General features: G+C 46.0%; 1 protein-coding gene across 31 annotated transcripts in view; it reads right to left on the bottom strand.

The window, feature by feature from the left end:
* Positions 1-21237, bottom strand: part of RAD51B (RAD51 paralog B) — a 790317-nt gene that overhangs the window by 329470 nt on the left and 439610 nt on the right. The gene's annotated exons all lie outside the window — the stretch shown is intronic.

Here is a 21237-nt window from a genome sequence, read left to right as displayed (position 1 = left end):
TTTCTGGTAGCTCAAGCCAGACTCTTGCAGTGGATTCTCATGTCCTCAGCTTGGGTCACATGTCTGTTCCTAAACCAATCACCAAAACTCTGCTCAGTCTGATTCAAATTCAGAGCCAACCTCTCGAGGAGGAGGGTGGCATCAGTTTCGTGCAAACCACAGAGATGGAGAGTAGGATGGGGTAGTTCCCCAAAGGAAAACTGAGGTGCTCCTTCCAGGAGAAGGGAAGCTTGATGGAGGAGAACACAACGCTCCTCCTTTCAGAGCCCTTTAGTGTCTCCTCGTGGCTTTCAGGGAGTTTGTAAATGGCATCATCTGGGACACCCAGTGTGGAATCAATGAAGGCTTGAAGGATGAGTCCACTGGCTAGCAGCCTGGCCCCAGCGTGACCACTGGCCCATTACCCAGCATAAGACCTCAAAACACACAAGGACAACAGTAGCACTGCTTAGCAATGCACAAGAGAAAATGCTTGCTGTGTCGGAATGGTTGGGGGTAGCGGTGAAGAGAAAGGGCTTGGGAAGATAGAGTCCCTTCTGTGTAATTTCAGGGAGGGCAACCCAAGAATTAGAGAAATAGCTCCCATGGATCTAAGACGTAGCATATACTTAAAGCCCATAATGAGAATTCCTTTAACATTTCTTTGATCCCCAGCTCAGTGAAGTTCGGATCAAAATTTTGCAGTGACTTTAGGCCAGTGCGGTACAAGAGTCAGGGTGGCCTCAGAAACAAGGCTGGATAAAGGTGTATGAGGGATGTGAGACGGGGGGAAGAAACAGGGGCTCCATAGGGAAGTGAGTGCCTAGGAGACTCTTGGCAGAGGCAGGAGAGCTGTTGGAACACATGACCTACCTTTTGAAACTGATGAAGGGATTTCTTGTTGAATGTCACAATAAAACCAATGCCTTTCAGTGACTAATCAGAAGATCCTATTCTAAAACTGTGCCGAAATGTGCCATGATTATATTTCCTATGGCACAGCAATTAACTTGTAAGTTCTAGTTTATTTGGCCTTTTATAGTCACAGATATTCCTTTGCAATCATGACTTGATATTTGTGACTATTTTATACTGTGTTTTACTAATACCTTCTCAAAGATTAATATCCACTCATAGTGGTTAGAACTTGAAATAATTACAGTCTGTTTACCTTTGGTTCCTTGTTGAGTCTTAAGTTAATTATAAAAATATTTGGAAGTAATAAAAATAACCTCGTCGGGTAATATGGGCACTGGGATTAAAAGCAAAAATGAACCAGGAAATTTAGTTGGATTCCCAAAGGACTCCTTGGCTGAGAATGGTCTAGGAAGCACCATGCTAGATGTCTCCAAATGTAATATACTCTTGGCCTAAGTATAGAAGGAGAAAGTAGTAGAAAGAAAGGAAATGGAACAACTCTCTTTGTAAAAAGAAAAATCTCTGAAAAATAACATTTCATTTTCTGCATGCTCTGGAGGAAAATAAGCTGATTTATATAAACTTTCCCTTTAAAAAAAAAAAGCGAAACTAGTAAGACACTGAAAAAATAACTGAGCTCATCAAATTGATAGTGTAATAACCATGGCAGAAGTATTTTATAACCTATTAAAAATTAGCTGGCCAAAACAGATAAAATTGAAATACACACCCCTTACCTCTAAAATCAAATATGAAAACCTCGGAGTTCCCGTCGTGGCTCAGTAGTTTACGAATCTGACTATGTCCATGAGGATGTGGGTTGGGTCCCTGGCCTCGCTCAGTGGGTTAAGGATTGGGTGTTGCCATGAGCTGTGTGTGGTATACGTTGCAGATGCTGCTTGGATCCCACGCTGCTGTGGCTGTGGTGTAGGCCGGCAGCTACAGTTCCCATTCTACCCCTAACCTGGGAACTTCCATATGGCGTGGCTACGGCCCTAAAAAGACAAAAAAAAAAAAAAAAAAAAAAAAAAAAAAAAAAGAAGAAAGAAAACCTGTTTGCCAGGTATCCTCTTGAGGGTCCCTCCAGATTTACTCTCCATCCTTCCCCACCCTGCCCTCTGCTTCAGAACCTGACCTGTGTGGACCACATCAACAGGACTCTTTCCTGGATTTGACCACTGGGGCACACTGGCAGGAGACGGGAGAAGACAGAGTGGCCTTGGGCCGTAGGGTTGCCAGTACCTGCTGAAGGTCTCAGATCCTAGCCTTCTCTTTTTTTCCAAAATCCAGCCCATTCCCTCACTTTCTCAGGTCTAGGGGTACAAATAGAGCCTCACTGTTACGAGCCCTGGCAGACCCACAAGCCCCTGTCCATGCCACTAAAAGTCCTTCTGTAATGATTCAAGTCTCCTGAATGATTCTAATTAAAGTCATCTCTTGATGGGATCTTGGCTGATACAAGATGCAATGTATTTGGTGGAAGAAAAAGTAACTCAGTCGTAGAAAAAGTTCTAATCGCAACCTGTGCCTCGTTTTATTTCTAGTCCCTAACATTTACTAGGATTTTTTTAATAGCGCTTGAATGCAAGCCAAGCCTAGGCATAAGGAGGTTTATGACCAAAAAAGCCTTCAGTCCTCTACCCGGGATCTAGACAGAGATACAGAGTGCTGGAACAAGGACTGCTCGCTTTCAGCACACTGACATACATGATGCTGCCGCCTCCTCCCACTGTCCTCGGAATCCTTACCTCATCCTCACAACCCATTCCCATTTCTTCCCATTGGATAGTGGTGGGGCAAACAGCGCCTCTTGTACTAGTGTCCATGAGATTAGCACACAGTAAGTCGCTTTGGGGAGACAGGTCTTACTTATTAATGAGTCATAAAATAATTCAATGAGTGTTTAATACAAGATGGAAAGAAACTTCTAGAACCTCAAGTACCTCAACAGCAAGAACGCTGTCTCAGTCATGTGTCTGGTACCCAGCTCCTGACACTCAGTTGGGGCCCATTAAACACTCGAGATGACCCAGAGCAGTCAGTTCTAAGGGACAATAGGAAGGCAAAGGCTAGGGGAAGTCACACTTGTGTGTCCTGAGCGCACATGGGCCCTGTGGTCGTTCTCACTGTTCGTAAAAGAACATCGTCCATGTCCCCCACAGTGGGGGACCTCGTCAATGTCCTCCTTTGAGTCATGGACTCCCCCCTTGGAGAATCTGATGAAAGCAATATACCTGCTCTCACACCAACAGATAAATAGAAGTCAAAGACCAAGGGTAGGGAAAAAAAAAATACTCTTAATCAAAATGGTCCATACAATCCTGAAGCAGACGTGTTCCCTATGGAGGAGAAAAAGGGCAGGGCACAAGGCATGAGGGATCTAAGCAGGTGCCTTCCAGGCCAGACTCCACATCTTTCTCCAAACTCCAGCTTGCAACCATGGATGCCTCTGGCGGTGGTGGCTGGTGATGGCGACAGTGCTGTATTTAACTCAGTTAGCCTGACGGCACCCTCATCATGAAGGTACTGCTATTATCCTCATTTCAAAGTTGAAGAAGGTGAGATCCATGGAGGGTTGGCAGATTGCTCAGCCATAAAAGTAGTTAGCAAGGGGCCAAGATTGGAACCCAGGCAGTTCCACTCAAATGCTGGTACTCTTAGCCAGTTGGCCCCTGCTCCTACTTTGTCGCACTCATGGAACGTTATTAGCAACCCATTTGTTGAGCATCTCCTGGAGTGAGAGGCACCGTGCTAGTTGCTGTAAGAGGGGCGGAAAGGCACAAAACACAGTTCTCCCTGGAGGCATAAATCCCAGGAAAGGGGATGGGCCTCATGTCTTGGTGACATGTACAACGACACATGGCACAGGTGAGGAAAACTGGGGTAGAGCGTGAAGGTCAGGGAAACAAAGCATTGAGCAGATGCGCCAAAGGCTGCCTGAGAGGTGAGGTCAACTTCCAGGGAAAAGGAAATCTGAGCAGGAATTCAGAGAGTCTGAAGAAAAACTGCAGGGAGAAATGAAAATGTGAAGCAACTGGTGAAAAAGACGGTCACACTTTGGAGGAGAGAGTAGGTTCAATGTTCATCTAGAACATGATGCTCAGAACTTTACATCTTAAATGTATTATCTGCCTGATACAGAAGGAAAACATCATCAAGAGGTTTAAAAAAAATCTCATTAGAAGATACCACTTGAAAGGAGGAAAGTTCGGGATGGATCATGTGCACACCATGCCCAGGGGCAGCTTGGGAATGAGACCTGCACATCCAAAATGGACCAGTCCTGGAGTTCCCTGGTGGTTCAGTGGGTTAAGGATATGGTGTGGTCACCATTGTGACTCTGGCTACTGCTGTGACATGAGTTCGATGCCTGGCCTGGGAACTTCCGCATGCTTTGGGCGTGCCCCCCACACACCCAAAAATGGGACCAGTTCCGACTCAGCGTCTCGCGAAAAGGCCCCGTGCCAGGTGCCAGAAATAAACAGAACAGGATAGAGGACTTACCCTCCAGGGGGCATACGATTTGCTGGGAAAAACAAACTGCTTTGCGATCGCTGTAAGAACTTGGTGATACCCATGATATGATAACAGGGCCTGATAGATGAAGCCTGGAAGGTTCACAAGAGTCATCTCTGCCCAGACCTGCAGGTTGGGAGCAGATGGTTTGTTCAGGTGACCTGGGCTCAGGTGGTCCATTCTAACCCTCTCTGAGTGGACTTTAGCACATAAAACAAGAGACTATGTGAGAATCATCCAAACAGCACTGTCAGTAAACTGCATATAATGTACTGTGTCAGACACTTATAAAATGAATGCCAATATGTGCCACCGTGGGTGTGGTTTGATTTGTGGTTCCGAAAGAGGTGGGTGAACTCTTCCAGCCACTGCTAGCTGCCCTTCTCCGCTGCTTCCCCTGCCACTCCCAGCCCATCTCCATGGCTTCCCAAGACTCCCAACGCCATTCCCCAGCCAGCAGGGTCATTGACCTCATTCTGCACGTTTTCTTGGTGTCTGAGCATCATGGTTGGAAGTCCATCTTGAACTCTCAGAAGAATGTCTCCACTCCTGCCGCTCCTTGCTGGCGTCGAGCATCCGTGCCTCACTTCCCCTAATGGCTTCTCCAGCGTGTTCTTGTCTGTACTGTGCCTCCTCCCTGGCAGACCCCCCAGTTCTCCAAGGAACATCACCCTTAGCTGCCAAGACCTTGGACTCAATGCCCGGTGAGCTCACAAGCTGGGGCTCAGCCCAGTATCTGGCACATAATAAGAACTCAGTAAAGGTTTGCTGAAGGATGAAGACGCAAACGAAGTCTTCGTCCTTTGGGCCCCTCAGGGACCCCCGCCCTCGGCTGCATGGGCAGCAACGCGCAGCTGCCACAGACGCAGCCCCTTGGCTCATCCCGGTCTCATTCTGAACATTTCAGCCCTCCTGTCTGGCTCCCACTCCCTCATCCCCTGGGCTCCCTGGGTGTTCCCGTCTTTGGGTCTGGAAGCCTATTTATCTTGTCCTTGAGTTCTCCTTGGAGAAAAACCCGCTTCTGGGCTGAAGCCTGCTGGGAAGCCCGCCCCCTGGAAACAATCAATGTTTTTCCTCTCTGGAGTCTTGCTTTCCTTTTTGAAATCCTCAGAGGTGCTGTATCTACGAGTCCAGGTTATTAAAACCACAAGTCTCCCAACATCAAACACAACCCATAAAGGGGAAAAAACATAGTACTGTTGAATTCTTTCACCTGTCTTTGCCAGTTGTGTCATGTGAGAGGTACCTGGCCACGTGGGTTTGTGTAAACATATTTATGAAAGCGTGGACATCCACACCATTGTGCTGGAGTGGCAAAATTTACTTTTAGAAAGTGATGTTTCTCATAGAATTTTATTTCTCCATCCACCAAAAGGCACACAGGATACAAGTAATAGCCCTCCACTGGTTTATTTTGTTAGAGCTGCCACTCAGAGATGGGCCAACTTCTCCATTTTGCTCCAACCTGTACACGTTTTAGCAGCAGTGCTCTGATTTTTTTTTTTTTTTCTGCCTCTCTGTTTAGTCCTTTTCCCACTAGCCTGCAAAGTTGGAACATTTTCAGAAGTAGTCCACTGCATTGTAAGAAGTACATTGTAACTGTCCCTTTTTAGGACTTTTTTCAAGGTGCTAATTAAAAGCATTCCTGGTAATTGTGCAAAGCCACTGCCTGTTGGCAGGCACCCCTCCACTGCACATTTGAATCCCAGCACGCTCCCCTCCACACCCCAACTTCACGGTGGCTTTGCCTGCTCTGGCCTGTGCTGGAGGCTCCCACCATCCTAACACAAAGCAGGGAGGCACTGGCTTTTCAATAGAACACATTCCTGAGGCCTGGAGGCAAGATCTGACCAGGGGCCACTTAGTTCTAGGCCAGCCGTCTCCTAGTCCACAAACGCTCACATCAGCCAGCCAAAACACATCTCTAGAGTACCATTTACATACAAGGCATGAAGAACGGTACACAATCATTAGGACTGTGGCCCTCACCCCTCAAAAGCAGCTCCTGGTCTCGAGGCGAAGAGAGGCTTTGCACCTAAGTAGGTAGCCAATGATACGGGGCCATACATGCTAAGGGCCGCCACGAGGTCAAGGCACCAAGGGCAGCAAATATGTGTGGAGGGGGTGGCGGGGAGGAAATCTGGTGGGAAGTTGGAATAGGAAGTAGTCAATCAGTCTGGCCAAAATTCAGGTGAGAAGAGGGACACTAAGACCAGGCTGTCAGAGTCCTTGAGTGAAGTTAGGGAGTGTGTAATGTTGCAGTCCTTGCCAACTGCCACTTGGCTTTTCTTTCTTTTTTTGGCCATCCCCGCAGCATGTGGAATCTCCTGGGCCAGACATTGAAGCTTAGCCACAGCAGTGACAACACCGAAGCCTTAACCGCTAGGCCACCAGGAACTCCCTTGGATAGATGTTAGATCTTGAAGGGGTCGTACGGAAGCTGAAGTTATTTAGGCAGGAATCAAAAAAGGATACGATTATTACTTTACTCCTGTTATATTTACTTATTTAATAAAGTGCTTACTACGTGCTCCGCCCTGTTCTAAGGGGTTTGTAAATAGTAATTCGCTGAAGCCTCTCAGCCATGCTATGGAGTCAGAATAATTATTTTGTCCTTGTCCCAGTTGGGGAAATAAAAATATCAAGTTTAGGAGGCTTGCTCAAGGTTGACACCTGTGTGCCTCTCCTGTCCCCAAAGAAGAGAAGATGATGGCCCAAACGCTTCTGTCTGCTGAGCCGCTCAAAGAGGCCAATGAAATACCCAGAGCAGAGACCCATCCATAATGTCTCTCTGGAGCTTCTTTTGAAATCTTCTACGTCTGCCACTGACGTATTCCTCAAAGCCCCCCAGGCACCAGCACTCCACCACCCGAAAGGGGGGAAAGGAAATGTCTACAAGTTAATCAAGTGTAGAAAGTGGCTAAGTTACACGTGAAGTAACTTAGAGGGGCTCCAAAAGAACAGGAGAATGTGAGGAGGGAGGAAAAAGGTAGAGGGGGTGGCTGGGGCTGCCCTTAGTCTCCACGGAGAATAGAACGAGGTGATTTTTCTCAGATGTGGAGGGCTGAGGAAGAAGACTGTAACACGCTCCTCCCCTCTGTTGTTTTTCTTCCTTTCTTTTCTCGTTGGGGGTGGGTGGGTGGCATACAGAAGTTCCCGGGCCAGGGATCGAACCTGTACCACATCAGCAAGCAACCTGAGCTGCACCACATCAGCAAGCGACCCAAGCTGCTGCAGCAGATTCTTTTATTTATTTATTTTGGTCTTTCTGTCTTTTCTAGGGCCGTACCCACAGCATATGGAGGTTACCAGGCTAGGGGTCGAATCGGAGCTGTAGCCACTGGCCTACACCAGAGCCACAGCCACGCAGGATCTGAGCTGTGTCTGCGACCTACACCACAGCTCACGGCAACGCCGGATCGTTAACCCACTGAGCAAGGCCAGGGATGGAACCCGCAACCTCCTGGTTCCTAGTCGGATTCATTAATCACTGAGCCACGACGGGAACTCCAGAGCCATGACGGGAACTCTTGCAGCAGATTCTTAACTGGCTGAACCACACAGGAACTCCTGAATGTCCCACCCTTTTAGTTTTAAATTTCCTTTAGGAATTAGGTGGCCTGGGTTTTTAAAACAGAGAGGAGCGAGTGGTTACAGGAAAACAGAAACAAGGACCAGAAATGCAGCACAATGGGGAAAGGAGACAGAAGAAGGCAGTGCAGAGGAAAAGGAAGATGAGAGCCGGGTTGCGGGTCCGAGGAGAAAGGCTGGGACAGCTTTTCACCAGAAAGAGTCTGTGTGTGAGCACACGCCCCTGCAAAAGAAACTCTTCCAGACCCTGGAGTCCATAACCCACAGTTTGAGAAATGCCACTGGGGGGACCACACCCACTGAGATATTTCACACTTAACAACCCAGCCACAGCAGATAATGGAAACAGAATGGCCCGCTTCATGGATTTTCCCAGCTGGAACAAGTAAAGCTTTTTACTTGATGAGCTCAAAATGCTGACACATCATTTCATATACGGAGTGAACCAGGAGGAGCTCATGTTGGTTCAAAAAGAAAACGGTGTCCAGCGGTGCATTCTCCCAAGAGGAGAGCTGGGAGCAGGGAGTGGGTGGGGGACAGAGGCCTCTGCCTTTGGCAGGAGAGTTGGCAACAGCCGCTCTGCAGAGTCTAGACAAGGGGCTATTCTGGAACAATCCTGTGATTTCTCTGTAAGCTCATCCTGGAGCTGTTAGCTATTTACATCGAGTGCTTGGAGGTCTCTTCAGGCTCTTTAAAGATAGTCAAATGCTGACACATTTTAAAAGGTTGTGATAAAGTTCCTGGACTTTCTTCCCCCACAGATTTAATCATTCTCACGTCAAACAGGAAGCATCCAAAGCTAATATCTTCCCGTGCCCAAATTTCTGTGTCTATTCCACTGAGGCACCAAACACTCAGGCAAACATTATTGAGGGCCAATCCCAGCTCATAAGGAACAAGGAGAGAAAGGGATGAAATTCCATTCTCAAGTCAAACTGGGGGCGGAGGAGGGAAGACCAGAGATGGAAGGGTTCCATGTGTGGTAGCGCAGTGGTTAAGCAAAGGGGTTTTAGAGTCAAATTGACTTGGATGCTAATCCCAGCTCTGCCTTTCAAAGGCTCCAAGACCTGCATCAATTTACTTCATCTCTTTGGGCCTTTCTTCCCTCATTTGTAACATGAGGATAACAGTACCCATCTCATAGGGGTGTTAGGAGGCAATAGACAATCCTGCAGGTAAGATGTTGGGCATGTAGGTGAAGCAGTGGCACCGATTAGGCCCTCGGTAAATGATGGCTGGTGTTCTTCTCAGGCATGTGTCCAGTCTGACCGCATGTCACTGGGCCTGATAGGAATTTTATAAAAGCAAAAATTCAAGAAGGCCCAGAGCTACCCTAAGGAGGTCAAGCACGTTGGCTGTAAAAGGGAACTCCAGTTCTGACTCGATATCTGAATTAAAGCTGGAACAAGGAAGTCATCCAAGTGGCCCATGGAGTAGGACTCTGAGCTACAGTTGACCTAAGAGGGCCCCTTTCAGTAGACATGGATGCTCAGACCTACACAAAGGCGAAGAAATAAGGAAGGGCTCCCTTCACCTTTGTATGACTGACCTGATGCTACTTTCAGTTTTATCTCATATATTGTTCTGTTTGGGCTCCAAGCTGGTGTCTTTCAGTAATTGTGAAAGCTCCCTTGGGTGGCATTTTCATTATGGAGGTAACATAGGGTTGTTAGACCTAGCAAATAAAAATAGTGTAGAGGTAACAGCAGGGTGCCAGACCTAGCCCAGTTAAATTAAAATTTCTGATAAACAATGAATTTTTTGAATGTATGTCCCAGTGCCATATTTGGGATATACTTACACTAAAGAAATGATTTGTTGCTTATCTCAAAAGTGAATTTAACTGGACATCTTGTAATTAATCTGGCAGTCCTAACCAGTGGCCCCCCAAATTGTCCTTTCTAACCTGCAGACTGGCATAGCAAAGTTACTTTCCATCCATAATTAGTACTGCATCGGAAAACACAAAAAAATTAAAAATAAAAAACAAACAAACAAAAAACCCCCACTCAAACCCCAAAACCTCACAGTTTTTAGGGCTCTTACTTCTCAGCAAATAGAGTAATAAATTTACAGACTATTTTTTTAAAAATATCATTTCCCCATTCAGGGATTTTTTTAAAAAGCATCTCAGTTTAAAGAAGAAGAAGAAAAAAAAAAAAACGATGAGAAGGGACTTTCCCTATGATGACATGGGACTAATTATTGGTCGACTGATGTTAAGATGAGATGCTTTTAAAAGTATTGACTTCTTGCTTTTTTAGCTTTTCTAATAAGGCCAATAGGATAAGTTATGTCCTTCCAAAAATCTCTCTTCTTTATCCTTCATGAAAAAAAATACACATACAGAAATTATATTTTCCCAAATGAAGCAGCATGTTCTTTGGCAGGTTCAATGCTACAAAATACTATGAAATTAATCTTTAAGGCCTAAAGGGCACTGCCCAACAGTGCTGGCCATTGTCTCTAGCAACAGCTGCGGCCTGGTCATTCACATTGACCTCAGAGAGAGGTCGGCTATGTCGTGAACAAGGCCACACAGTAGGTGGACCGTCCATGCAAACAAACAAACAAACACAAAACTCCCTCTTCCTTGGTTATATCAAAGCCAACTGCGTTGTTTCCTTCCTGACTAAAAGCCAAGAGTATTCCATACTTTGCAAAATAGCCCCCAAACAACCTCAAGTTCAAGGTCCTTAGCAACTTAAGTTTAGAGAGAAGTTTACCCTGTGGAGCCCTGGGCATGTTAAGCAAATGGTACCAATTCTTCTTCATTTATTTTCTTCTCAGACTTCCAATCTACTGCCTAAGCTTACCCAGGCACAGCGATTCCTCCTTCAAAGGTTAGGAACCAATGTTTCCAGATTTTTTTTTTTTTTAAATCTTCTCAAAAGTACTGTGTTAAACTTCTGGGCCAGGGTGCAACAGGCCTAGGGCCAGGTGAGACTAGACAAGAAGGTGGAGCTGGTTCCAGCTCACCAATGTGGCACCAAAAGGTACTGGTCCAAAACGTGCTTTTTAAACCCTGGGAACCACCAGTAAAAATCCACTGGTGCTTTGATGGTGGTCCAGTAAGTGGTGGCCAGGTGATAAATCCTGAAAGAAAAAACTGAAGAAGAAAATTTATCCTCATATCCCCTTGGCATAAAGCCTACGTAAGGGACAGAGTAACATGACCTGATGCTCCAAGAAGCCTTCCTCGATACAGTCAAGGGAAGGCAGAGCTTTCTGACCCACTTGATTTCACTGTTTCTGCATAGATATATGGAAATGGTTTACCCTGTAGGACAATCAATCCATTATGCTTCATTCACTGTTCTCGGAACATACCCCAAGCTCTCTTGGTCCTGAGTCTGTCTGTCTGTCTGTCTTTCTCTTTTTGCTTTTAGAGACTCATCCACAGCATGTGGAAGTTCCCAGGCTAGGGGTTGAATCGGAGCTACAGCTGCTGACCTACACCACCGCCACAGCAACACGAGATCCAAGCCGCGTCTGTGTACTACACAGCTCATGGCAACACCGGATCCTTAACCCACTGATCAAGGCCAGGGATCAAACCTGTGTCCTCATGGATACTAGTGGAGTTTGTTACCACTGAGCCACAACCGGAATTCCCCCAAGCCTTTCTTTGCATCTTTCCTCTGGACTGCTTCCCGACTCTCATCATGCCTGCTGAAATCCCACCTATGGATTAAGATTCAGGTTTTGAGCTTTTTGAGCTTTGTGAAGTACCTCTGGGCTACGTCTTCTAGGAAGGCTTCCCTGAAGTGGTCTCTTGTTTGCCTCTAAATTCCTAGCATGTTCTGTTCTTTCCACTTACGTGGGGTCATTATCATTTGATTGGAAGTATTGATGGACTTGTTTCCCCCACTAGTTATCATGCCCCTTGAAGACAGGAACCAGATCTCACAGAGTTTTGTCCAAATGGAGCTGAGGGCAGGTACTCGATCTATGTCAGCAGGACTGATGTAACTATTAATTGTGTCTTTGATGTCTCAGTAATCTCTTCTTAGGAAACCTTCACTGATGACCTTTCTGATACTGCACAGCCCTTAACTCTACCACAGAAGTCATGACATCATATTGAAATGATCTATTTACATATACACCAGGCTCTTAAAGTAGGAACCTTCTTTCACTCATCTGTGTGACAGTAGTGCCTAACTCAATACCTGAAGATGGGAGGGCAAGTTAATAAATACTTGATGAGACATTCCAAGGACCTATCCACATTCTCATCTTCAGCACCTTCCTTTGATACTTAAGCAACATGAATTGATGTTGACATGTGAGGTAGGTTCGGTAGCAAACAGTTGCTCACTTCTTTCAAGGAAGTCATACCACGTGATGAGCAAAAATATGGGAAGTCTTCCTAAATATAAATGCTAATCTCAAGGCTTCATGTATTTTGAGAAACATGAGACTTTAGTTGTCTCAAGTGACTTCCTGGGTGGCCCTCTTCCTTAGCCCAAAATAGCCTCAGAATTTTACTTTTGCACTTTAGCATGACCTGCATTCCAATTACGATCATTATTTGGTATTCTCAAAATAAGTCCAATGGAAGTTCTAAAACTGGATTGTGGCGACAATGGTATATAAAACTCCCTACATTTACTAAAACATCATTGAATTGGATACTTCAATGGGTGAATTTATGCATGTACATTATACTTCGATAAATCCATAAAAAAAAAAAAAAAAAAGAAATGAACTTAGGTTACTAACAGGGAAAACATCTTTTTTTTTTTCCATTTTGACCTCCACGGTCTGCCATAGTCACAGATAGCCTGGCTGTTCCTTGTTAGCCAGGAGGTGCATCCGTGCTGGCAGGGGAACTCAGGCAGGTCACCAAATATAAACAGCTCTGCAGAGGTCACCACAAAGGCGCTGTTGTTCTATCTCACTGCTGAGAAGGAAGGGAGAGTCACCATGGAATAGCTCCTCTCTCTTGCATTCCTAATGAGAAACACGTGCTAGAGGGCCCACCCACAGGTCAACTCAGCCAGAAAGGCCCCGTTTCTTCTGCCTGATGGTGCTGAAGAAAGACCTCTCCCTGGGCCTGCCATGGGAATGGTTTCAAATATTATCAAGGTATCTCCAAAGGCCACCATCAAAGCATCAGTGGATTTTCCCTAGTCTCACACCATGATTTGAAAAACTCTTCCTTGACCAGCATAGAATTAGTGCCAGGTTGGGAATCTGGAACCAGTTCCACTGACTGCTCCAGTTCCACTTGGCCACAAGCCTGATGCACCCTGGCCCAGGCTATACACTGTTCAGAACCCCTCCTTGGGGAGGTGAAATGCAGGCCCTGACAAAACTGAAAAGATCTGGGCAGCACCTTGCCAACACTGGTCATACAAATGTCTGCCTTCTCTCTTGTCATCCGTCTAAGTTGAATTTCACACTTTGGTTCTTTCCATTTTACCAATGAAGAATATACCACCAGTATCCAAACTGTCTCAATGAGACATGAAGAAAATGAATGAGAGATTACATAAACTCTATGGGTGAACGCCTAAAGAAAATGCCAGATTAGTCCAAGATGTTATTTATTATAAGGCCCCCCCAAGAGAAATGCTGCTGTTCCCTTTCAGAAAATGACCATTCACTTTTCGTCAAACTCTGAGATACAGTGACTTGTTTTAGTAGGATCAAAAAAAAAAAAAAAAAATCCATGTTTACTCAGCACGAGTAAAGCTCAAGTTTTACGTGGGGTCTAAAGAGCTACCAATGCTGGCAGGCCTAATTGTGTAAACATGAAAATGGTCTTTTTTTCCCTTTTTTCTTTTTTTAAAAAAACAAAACAAAACAAAAGGAGCCATACATGCAGAGACAGTTGTGCTGGGCCAACGTGGGGTCTCCTGCAAAGATCAGATCATCCAAGAAGCCCGCTTTGATCTGACCAAAGACCGGTATTTAATCTCCTATGTGGGAGAAACTATAGTTCTTAGATTAATTACCCAGCCACAGATCTGCTGCCAAGCTGCTCCAAGCCTCTCTTCCTAATGTGAAATAAAGCGGCATTTACTTCAAACCATGTGGTAGAGCCAGCCTGTGCCAGAGAATATGCATTCCTTTTCCACTCATTTACAGAGACATAAAAGTTCAGGGCATCACTCATTCACGTGCATTTAGAGCGACGATCGGTCTCTATACCATTATTTCTTCTCAATTTGCTAGAGAGAGGACCAGGGGCTGACAGGGAGTGATTCTTGGAAAGAAACCCTGAAAATGAGAGGGAGTTAAGTTTCCATGGGAAGAGTTATCTTCTTGGTTGAAATGTACCACCTGAAAAGAGACAAAGACTGAAACTCTTGCAGGCGGAACCCCCGCAGAGTGCCATTAGCTGGCGTCCTGCAGAAAACCAGTTGGGTTCTGGCAACTGGATGACAGTGGCAGTAGGTGGGGAGAGGAAGTCATATTTAGAACCTATGGTTCCAGTAACATGGCTCCCATGCTCTGCAGGCAAGTGACCTCTATGGCCTGTCATGGGGACCAGAGGATCAAAACTTGGACTCGCTGGGCGATCCTGAATGAAGTTCTGACCCTTCCTGTAGGTCTATTGCCTCAACTAGGAAAACATAAATACACAGACCCACCCGCTTTGGTGCGAAATGAGGTTGCATCACCTTTTTGGCGCCATAATCAGGACGTGTCTTGTTAGTATTACACTACTGCTCTGTAGAATCAAATGTGTGGAGGCTTCAGGCTTCCAATATATGAATGAACGCCAGTAAGCAAATGATCCACAGCCAAAGGTGAAATCAGATTCTCTGAAAAGAGGCGAGTATTTTAGGGCTGCCTTTCAAGAAGCTGCAGCCACACCCAATGACCAGGGTCTAAACGGAAGTGACTCAACACTGTTGGGCTGCATTTCTTTGGCTGGGCAGTACCTTGTCAACCATCTCCAAATGAGGCCTGCACAGGGTGAGGGATCTGAATGAGTGCACAGGGGTCAGAGGTCAGAGGGCTGGGGGGGCAGGGACAGAGAGCACACAATGGAGGAGGAGTAAACCAGGCAGTGGAACTGTCCTTTCATCAAATGCTGATTTTTCTCTGGGCAGAATGATTATGGGGATCTTATTGTCAGCACTCTTAGCCTGATCTTTCCAGACACTTCTCTGAAGAGTGAAGGACCCTGACCAAACCCTCCCCAGATCAGCAGTTGGGGAGGTGGAAGGAGGAATTTTAATTTTTTTTTTTTTTTGTCTTTTGTCTTTTGTCTTTTTAGGGCCGTGCACATAGCATATGGAAGTTCCCTGGTTAGCGGTTGAATTAGAGCTGTAGCTGCCAACCTATACCACAGCCATAGCAATGCTGAATCCTTAACCCAGTGAGCAAGGCCAGGGATCGAACCTGCATCCTGATGGTGGCTAGTCAGATTCGTTTCCACTGAGCCACGACAAGAATGCTCAGGAAGGAGGAATTTTAAAAGCTGGTGATGTACGTAGAATTCTTAGTAGGGAGCTAGATTTCACTCCGCTGGCATGGAGCTCTCGCTAGAACCTAATCTCTGGCTGCCGGGCCTGGAGAGGCTACAGCCATTAGAGGCCACAGGGGGCTTCAGGCTTCTGGCTCCCTGATTTCAAAAGAGCCAAGGGAAAAAGGAGAAAACCAGTCACTAGGCATCCTGGTCAATGCCAGCTACTGTCACACCGTTCCGTACGCTTTCTATCCACGAAACCATTTCCCTCACTCCAGACCTATCCCCACCTCCACCCCCCAATCTCACTGACTGTCACTCAGCCTCCCATGGTTCTAGGGAAAGGGCAGGCCAAAAGCTAAGGATGCCTTTGTTTTCATCTCCGAGATAGGATGGCATGGGGTCCTGAGTGCCAAGGTACCAAGATAAGAGGGGTGCTCAAAATGCCCAGATGGCTGCAGAATGAAAACCCAGAGGACAAGAGCCAAGTTTGCACAGCAGACAAGGGCCGCTGTGGCCGGGGCTGGAAGTGGAGTCCTTGTCATCCACAGGCAGCAGCGGAACTAAAGGGAAGCCATCCCCCGACTCAGCTGTGGGAGTTGGGCAGCTTCCCAGCTGGAAGGGGCTCCCAAACACATCCCTGCGAGCTCCCAAGGAAAGACAGAGCTGCCTTAAAAACAACAAACAAAAAGGGCCGCTAATCAAGAGGAACTTTAGACTGAAGAACGAGATTCAGTCATCCTTCCAGAAAGACGCATGTCTGGGCCAGGGCCCAAGAGCATGACATTCAGCTGCTGTCCTCCTCTCTGGGGGCCCAAGTTCGGAGGCACTGAAAGGAGAAGAGATTCACAAAGGAGGCAGATGGAAAGCCCCCACATGCAGTGCAGTTTGCATACAGATATTAGACTTCACCAGGTAGAGGCAATCACAATTGTAATTGGCTGCTTGGAACTGAAAGAGTAGTTTTGAATAAGAAATCAGCAAAGACCGCAAAACTCAGATCGTTCCCTTTCCTCCAAACTTTGAACGTTATAGCCATTTGGGGGTTGATGCCCAGTGCTGGAAATCCTGGAACCACCCCAGTTTTTGACTCTTTGAGACACCCCCAGTAAGGGCTACTTCCGTGCTTGGTAAAACAAAGGTATGGCGCACAAATAGCCCAAAGGGCCACCCAAAGGGCCAAGCTTAAAACTTATAACCAGGTTATCTCGTTAACAATGGCTGCTCTCTCCATTTCCTCCCTAATACTTTCAATCCTATTCACAGTTCTTTTAGCAATATTCTATCTTCCATGAATTCTTCGGATAGAAAGGCTAGGACATCACCAGGGGACTCCAACAAAACAAGACACTGGAAGAGTGAACCCAGAACAGTAAAAGCTTGATAACGATGCTGGCAAAATCCATAGACTGTAAGGAAATGCTAAGAAGACATTCTGGTTGAACTGGGCTTTGAAAACTATTTTTCTAGAGTTAGGCTTTCCCCCCACACACCCCGGAAAGTTGGCTCAGGGAAAAGAGGGGTTTACCTGTGGCCCCAGCCCCCAGCCCCAAGGTTTCAGACTGAAGGGCCTGCATAATCTGTGGAGACCAATCCTTCCTCCCAAGCTTGCCTTGACAGCTGGAAGGGGCAGAGGGAGAGCAAGACAGTCTTGTCCCCCTGGACCTGCATCTGCAACATATTTTACACAGCAGGGAAGCAGAACGATGGATTAGTTCTATAGTCTGCTTTAAACTTGCAGGGATCCAAAGCAACCGAGAGGCTCCAGGGAACGGAATTTTGCTCCTCCCACTTATTGAGGTAGCATCAGGGCAGACCGAGTGAATCAATCTTCGTAATCAGAAACAGCTGCTCTGCTTATAACTCGCCCTTGGGTATAACGCCTTTCACCAGCACATTTTTTTAAAAAACACTGCATTTCTCCTCCATGATACTGCTATTCCACATGACTGTGGGCCTTTGTGGATGAACAGCACTTACTTCTCCCCACCCACGGACAAAGTAATATTGATTTGATTTCTACAACCTTGAGTGGCAATAACAGAACTGAGTTTCGATGGGTTGATATGCCGGATGATAATATGTTTGGGGCCAATATCCAGTTACCATCTTTTTTTTCATCCTGCCCTCTCTCCAGATCACATCACCATCTATGTGGAAAGTCTTCTAAACAGCACTGGTGCTATTTTAGGCATGGCAGTAGAGGTGGGGCAGTGGTGGGGGTGGCGTGGCGTAGCGGGGGGTGGGGGATGATCTTGAGTTGGGATAGCATAAGGATTGCAAGAGGAGCAGGATGCCCTTTGAGAACAGAATGCAAGCTCTTCATAAGAGCAAGAATTCAGGATGTCCTAGGTCACTGCTGGTGGCATTGTCATTTATCACTGGGTGCAGAACACAGCGACCAGATTTCCTGGAAGTAAAAAAAAAAAAAAAGGCTTTTTTCCCCGAATTTTCTCTTGACGTAAACCATTATCTATTTGCAAGAGAGGAGAAAAAAAGGGGGGCATACACATATGTTAGAACCTCCAGTCTTTCCAGTGGCCACTGTCTGCTTCCCAAATGCCCTGCTTATTAAGTCTCATTGTTTTATTTTCCAATTTCCCCTTCAGAAAAAGCTGCTTGTGGGTAGTGTGCTAAAAGTGATTTTGTTAGATTTCTCTCTCTCTCTCTCTCTTTTTTTTTTTTCTTTTTTTACTGGATTACACATTGGGCTGCCACTGACAAAGCAGACATGACAGCAACACCCTGCATTTCTCCACTCACAGAAACTCACAGTCTTTCTGGAAAGACTAAGTCCCACCCATACAAAGATGAGGTGTGCAGGGTTGGAAAAGTGGGACATGAGGAAGGAAGAGGCCGTGGGAGAAAGGTCACTCTTTGAACAGGTTCATCTCAATACATGGTCTGACGAGAGATGAGGTCTCCCGGCTGCGAGGCCAACATGGCGGAAAATGTCTCCAAGGAGAGGCTGCGCCATGACGGCCGTGCCTGGGGAAAGTCTGTGAGGGAGGAAGGGAAATTACTCGAAATGGGGTTCAAGTGAGAAGAAGCCAGAGAAACGGCTGGAGCCTGGTTCAAATAAGCAAGGCTGCTCACCACTTTGCAGGGTTTATTTTGCTTTTAGACAAACGAGCTTTCCTCAGAGAGAAAGGTGATCTGCTTTTTCAGAAGACTGCCCCCTTCCCTCTCGCGCTCAGCCTGACTGGTCCCCCCTCAAGCACTGAGACCTACAGCAGGGTTGACAAGAGTGCAGCGTCCTCCCCCCAGTATTACGGGAATCATATCGGTCCTGCTGTTTTGGGACTTTGTGGCTTCACAAAAAGCACAAGCAAAGAGGATGAAAATGGAGACCGTATCAATACCCACTGGACAAAAGGAAATCACGTTTTGGGTGCCTGAGGGGGAAATAGCCACAAAGTTTTGATGTGATCCTTGCAAGCCCCGAGGGAACAGGGTATCTGCTCTTACGCCCACCCAATGGAAGGTGCCAGGGGAGGAAGAACTTAAGGCAGGAGAGGCGTGGGCAGCCTCATAAAGGCTTTACCTGGGAGCCAGCTATGAGGCAAGAGACTGATTCAAAACGAATTTATTTTTACGATCTTCAAATATAGAATGCAGGAATATAAATGAAAGAATGCCCATGCCTGACTATGGCTCCAAATTAATGTAACATACAGCAGAATCAAACAACACCTTAAATAAAATTCTTCATATTCATCAAATTATGTTTCCCCACAAGAGCCAGTCAAGTTAATGGACATACATCACTTGGTATGTTGAAAAATACTCCTTATGTGATACCACCACATTTAACTGAAATTCTATAAGCCTCACAGCTAGAATAACCATTTCCCACGATTATCCATTGCTTTTGGTTGGAGGAACTCATCCTGCTGGTATCCAAAACCAGCGGCCCGTGTCCGTTCCCTCATCACATCTCCGGCAAAGATCCTACCTCTACCATTAGTCAGAATGTTTTACAGCAAACGATGCTGCATTGCAAGATGCTCCTTCAGCAAGATTTAATACAAGTGATTGCCGTCTTCATTAATGTTGTTGTTGTTGTTGTTAGGAAAATACTGTGGAATGTTCCGAGTGCAGATCGAGAACTCCATGCCCCAGCATGGAGTGGCCTGGAGCAGCAAATCTCCAGGCACCTTTATCCACCCTCTGATTTTCATCTTCCAACATAATAAAAGTGAAATCTAGCAAGAACTGTTTGGCTTTATGATCTGGGAAGATACACTGTTGCTTAATGTTGCATTGCATTCATCTTTTGCCCTTTAGTGCTCTCTACTCCGTGATTCTCCTTTATCCCTACTCAAAAATAGTTGTTCTTTACCCTTGAGCCTGCCGTTTTCTGTCCCAGAGCCCTGAGCGGTATGGCCGGGGAAGAGGGATGACCCCTCTGTGGTTCATTTCACTGCCAGGACCAGTGCCAGTGGCTTGGCTTCTACTTTAATAACGGGAACGTGGGCAGCAGAGACCACATCTGACGAGGCTGCTCAGCCTCAAGGTCTTCCCCATCAGGCAGATGCAACAGAGCTGCCTTTTGCAGTGGAGAACATGAGCTATCTTTTATGCTCTCTTCGTCAAAAAGGAGTCTTGCTGGAAGAAGAGCTTCCCAGTCCATCGGCAGGACAATTCACTACATAACCTGTTCGTGTTTCTCAGAACTGAATTGCGGAACACCGCTCTTCAGGGGCACAGGGACATCATAAAACAGAGTGACACTGCATCAAAGATATGTCCATGGGTCTAGCAGCAAAATAAGTCATGTCAGGAGAGAGCAGCAAGGATTTTTTTTTTCTTCCTCTCAATATTGCCTATGAGCCTAGATCAATGGCATCTTTTCCAATAGAAAGTGCATTTGGTTTCAATTCACTTTCCAAACAGCAGAGACTAACCCTTAGCAAGCTGGAGAACATTAAGCTCCATTGTTCAGGCTGAGGATGACTTACTTGGGTTTACTTGGGTGGCAGGAAGCAGAATGGTCTTTTCGCTGGAGAAGAAAACGCCTGTGGGTAGCAAACCTCATTGCCAAACAGCCTTTCTTTCTTTATATTTTTTTCTTTCTGACAGCAAAGTAAAAGCAAAGAAGCATCTTGTATCATAGCACTGGAAGGGACCTCAAAAAATCGTCTCACTCAGCCACCCCTAGAAGATGTTTGTTTCTTAAATAATTATAGAAACTCCAAGGCATTGTGATTTAATAAGGTCTAAGGGTACCGCAAAGGATTTTATAAATGATTTTCGTTAAGCCCCTTGTGGAGCCTTTTATTATCTTAAATAATGAGAAAATGAATGAGATTCTTTCAAATTTGGCAGCTTTTAAGAATTTAGAGGTTGTTGAGTGGAAAAGGTAGGAACAGGATCCAAGTGGTGCTCTTCTGGCCAAAGAAAAATACCTGTGCCCTGGTTCATGTCTCAAACAACCAGAAACCCACGTTCCATCACTGCAATTACTCAGAAACATGCTGCCAGTTGCATTTTTTTCTCTCTGACTGACAGAAAGGATGGCACATTGGATAGGCTAATACAAGGGAAGAATTCCGACGCACAAAATATCCTAATGAAGGGTCCTCCAGGAAAAAGAAAACAAAAACCACCCAAAGGGCAAATTATGTAATTCTACCCTTGTATTATTTAGAAAAATGGCAATGGCGATGGGGCGGAGGCAGGGGGGGCGGCGCGGATACCATCCATGGTATGTTCCTCGAGCACCTCCAATCAAGGGCTCTAGCCATTTAAAAACATGTTTCCTGGCTTCAGACTGGCTATAAATAAATTTAATAAGCATGGAAAAA

The sequence above is a fragment of the Sus scrofa genome, chromosome 7, assembly GCF_054392235.1.
Source record: "Sus scrofa isolate SSC_HxYL_T2T_F1_AM1 chromosome 7, Sscrofa_HxYL_maternal_Yorkshire_Landrace_v2.0, whole genome shotgun sequence".
Taxonomy (NCBI): Eukaryota; Metazoa; Chordata; class Mammalia; order Artiodactyla; family Suidae; genus Sus; species Sus scrofa.
This window is presented reverse-complemented; position numbering and strand designations above follow the sequence as displayed.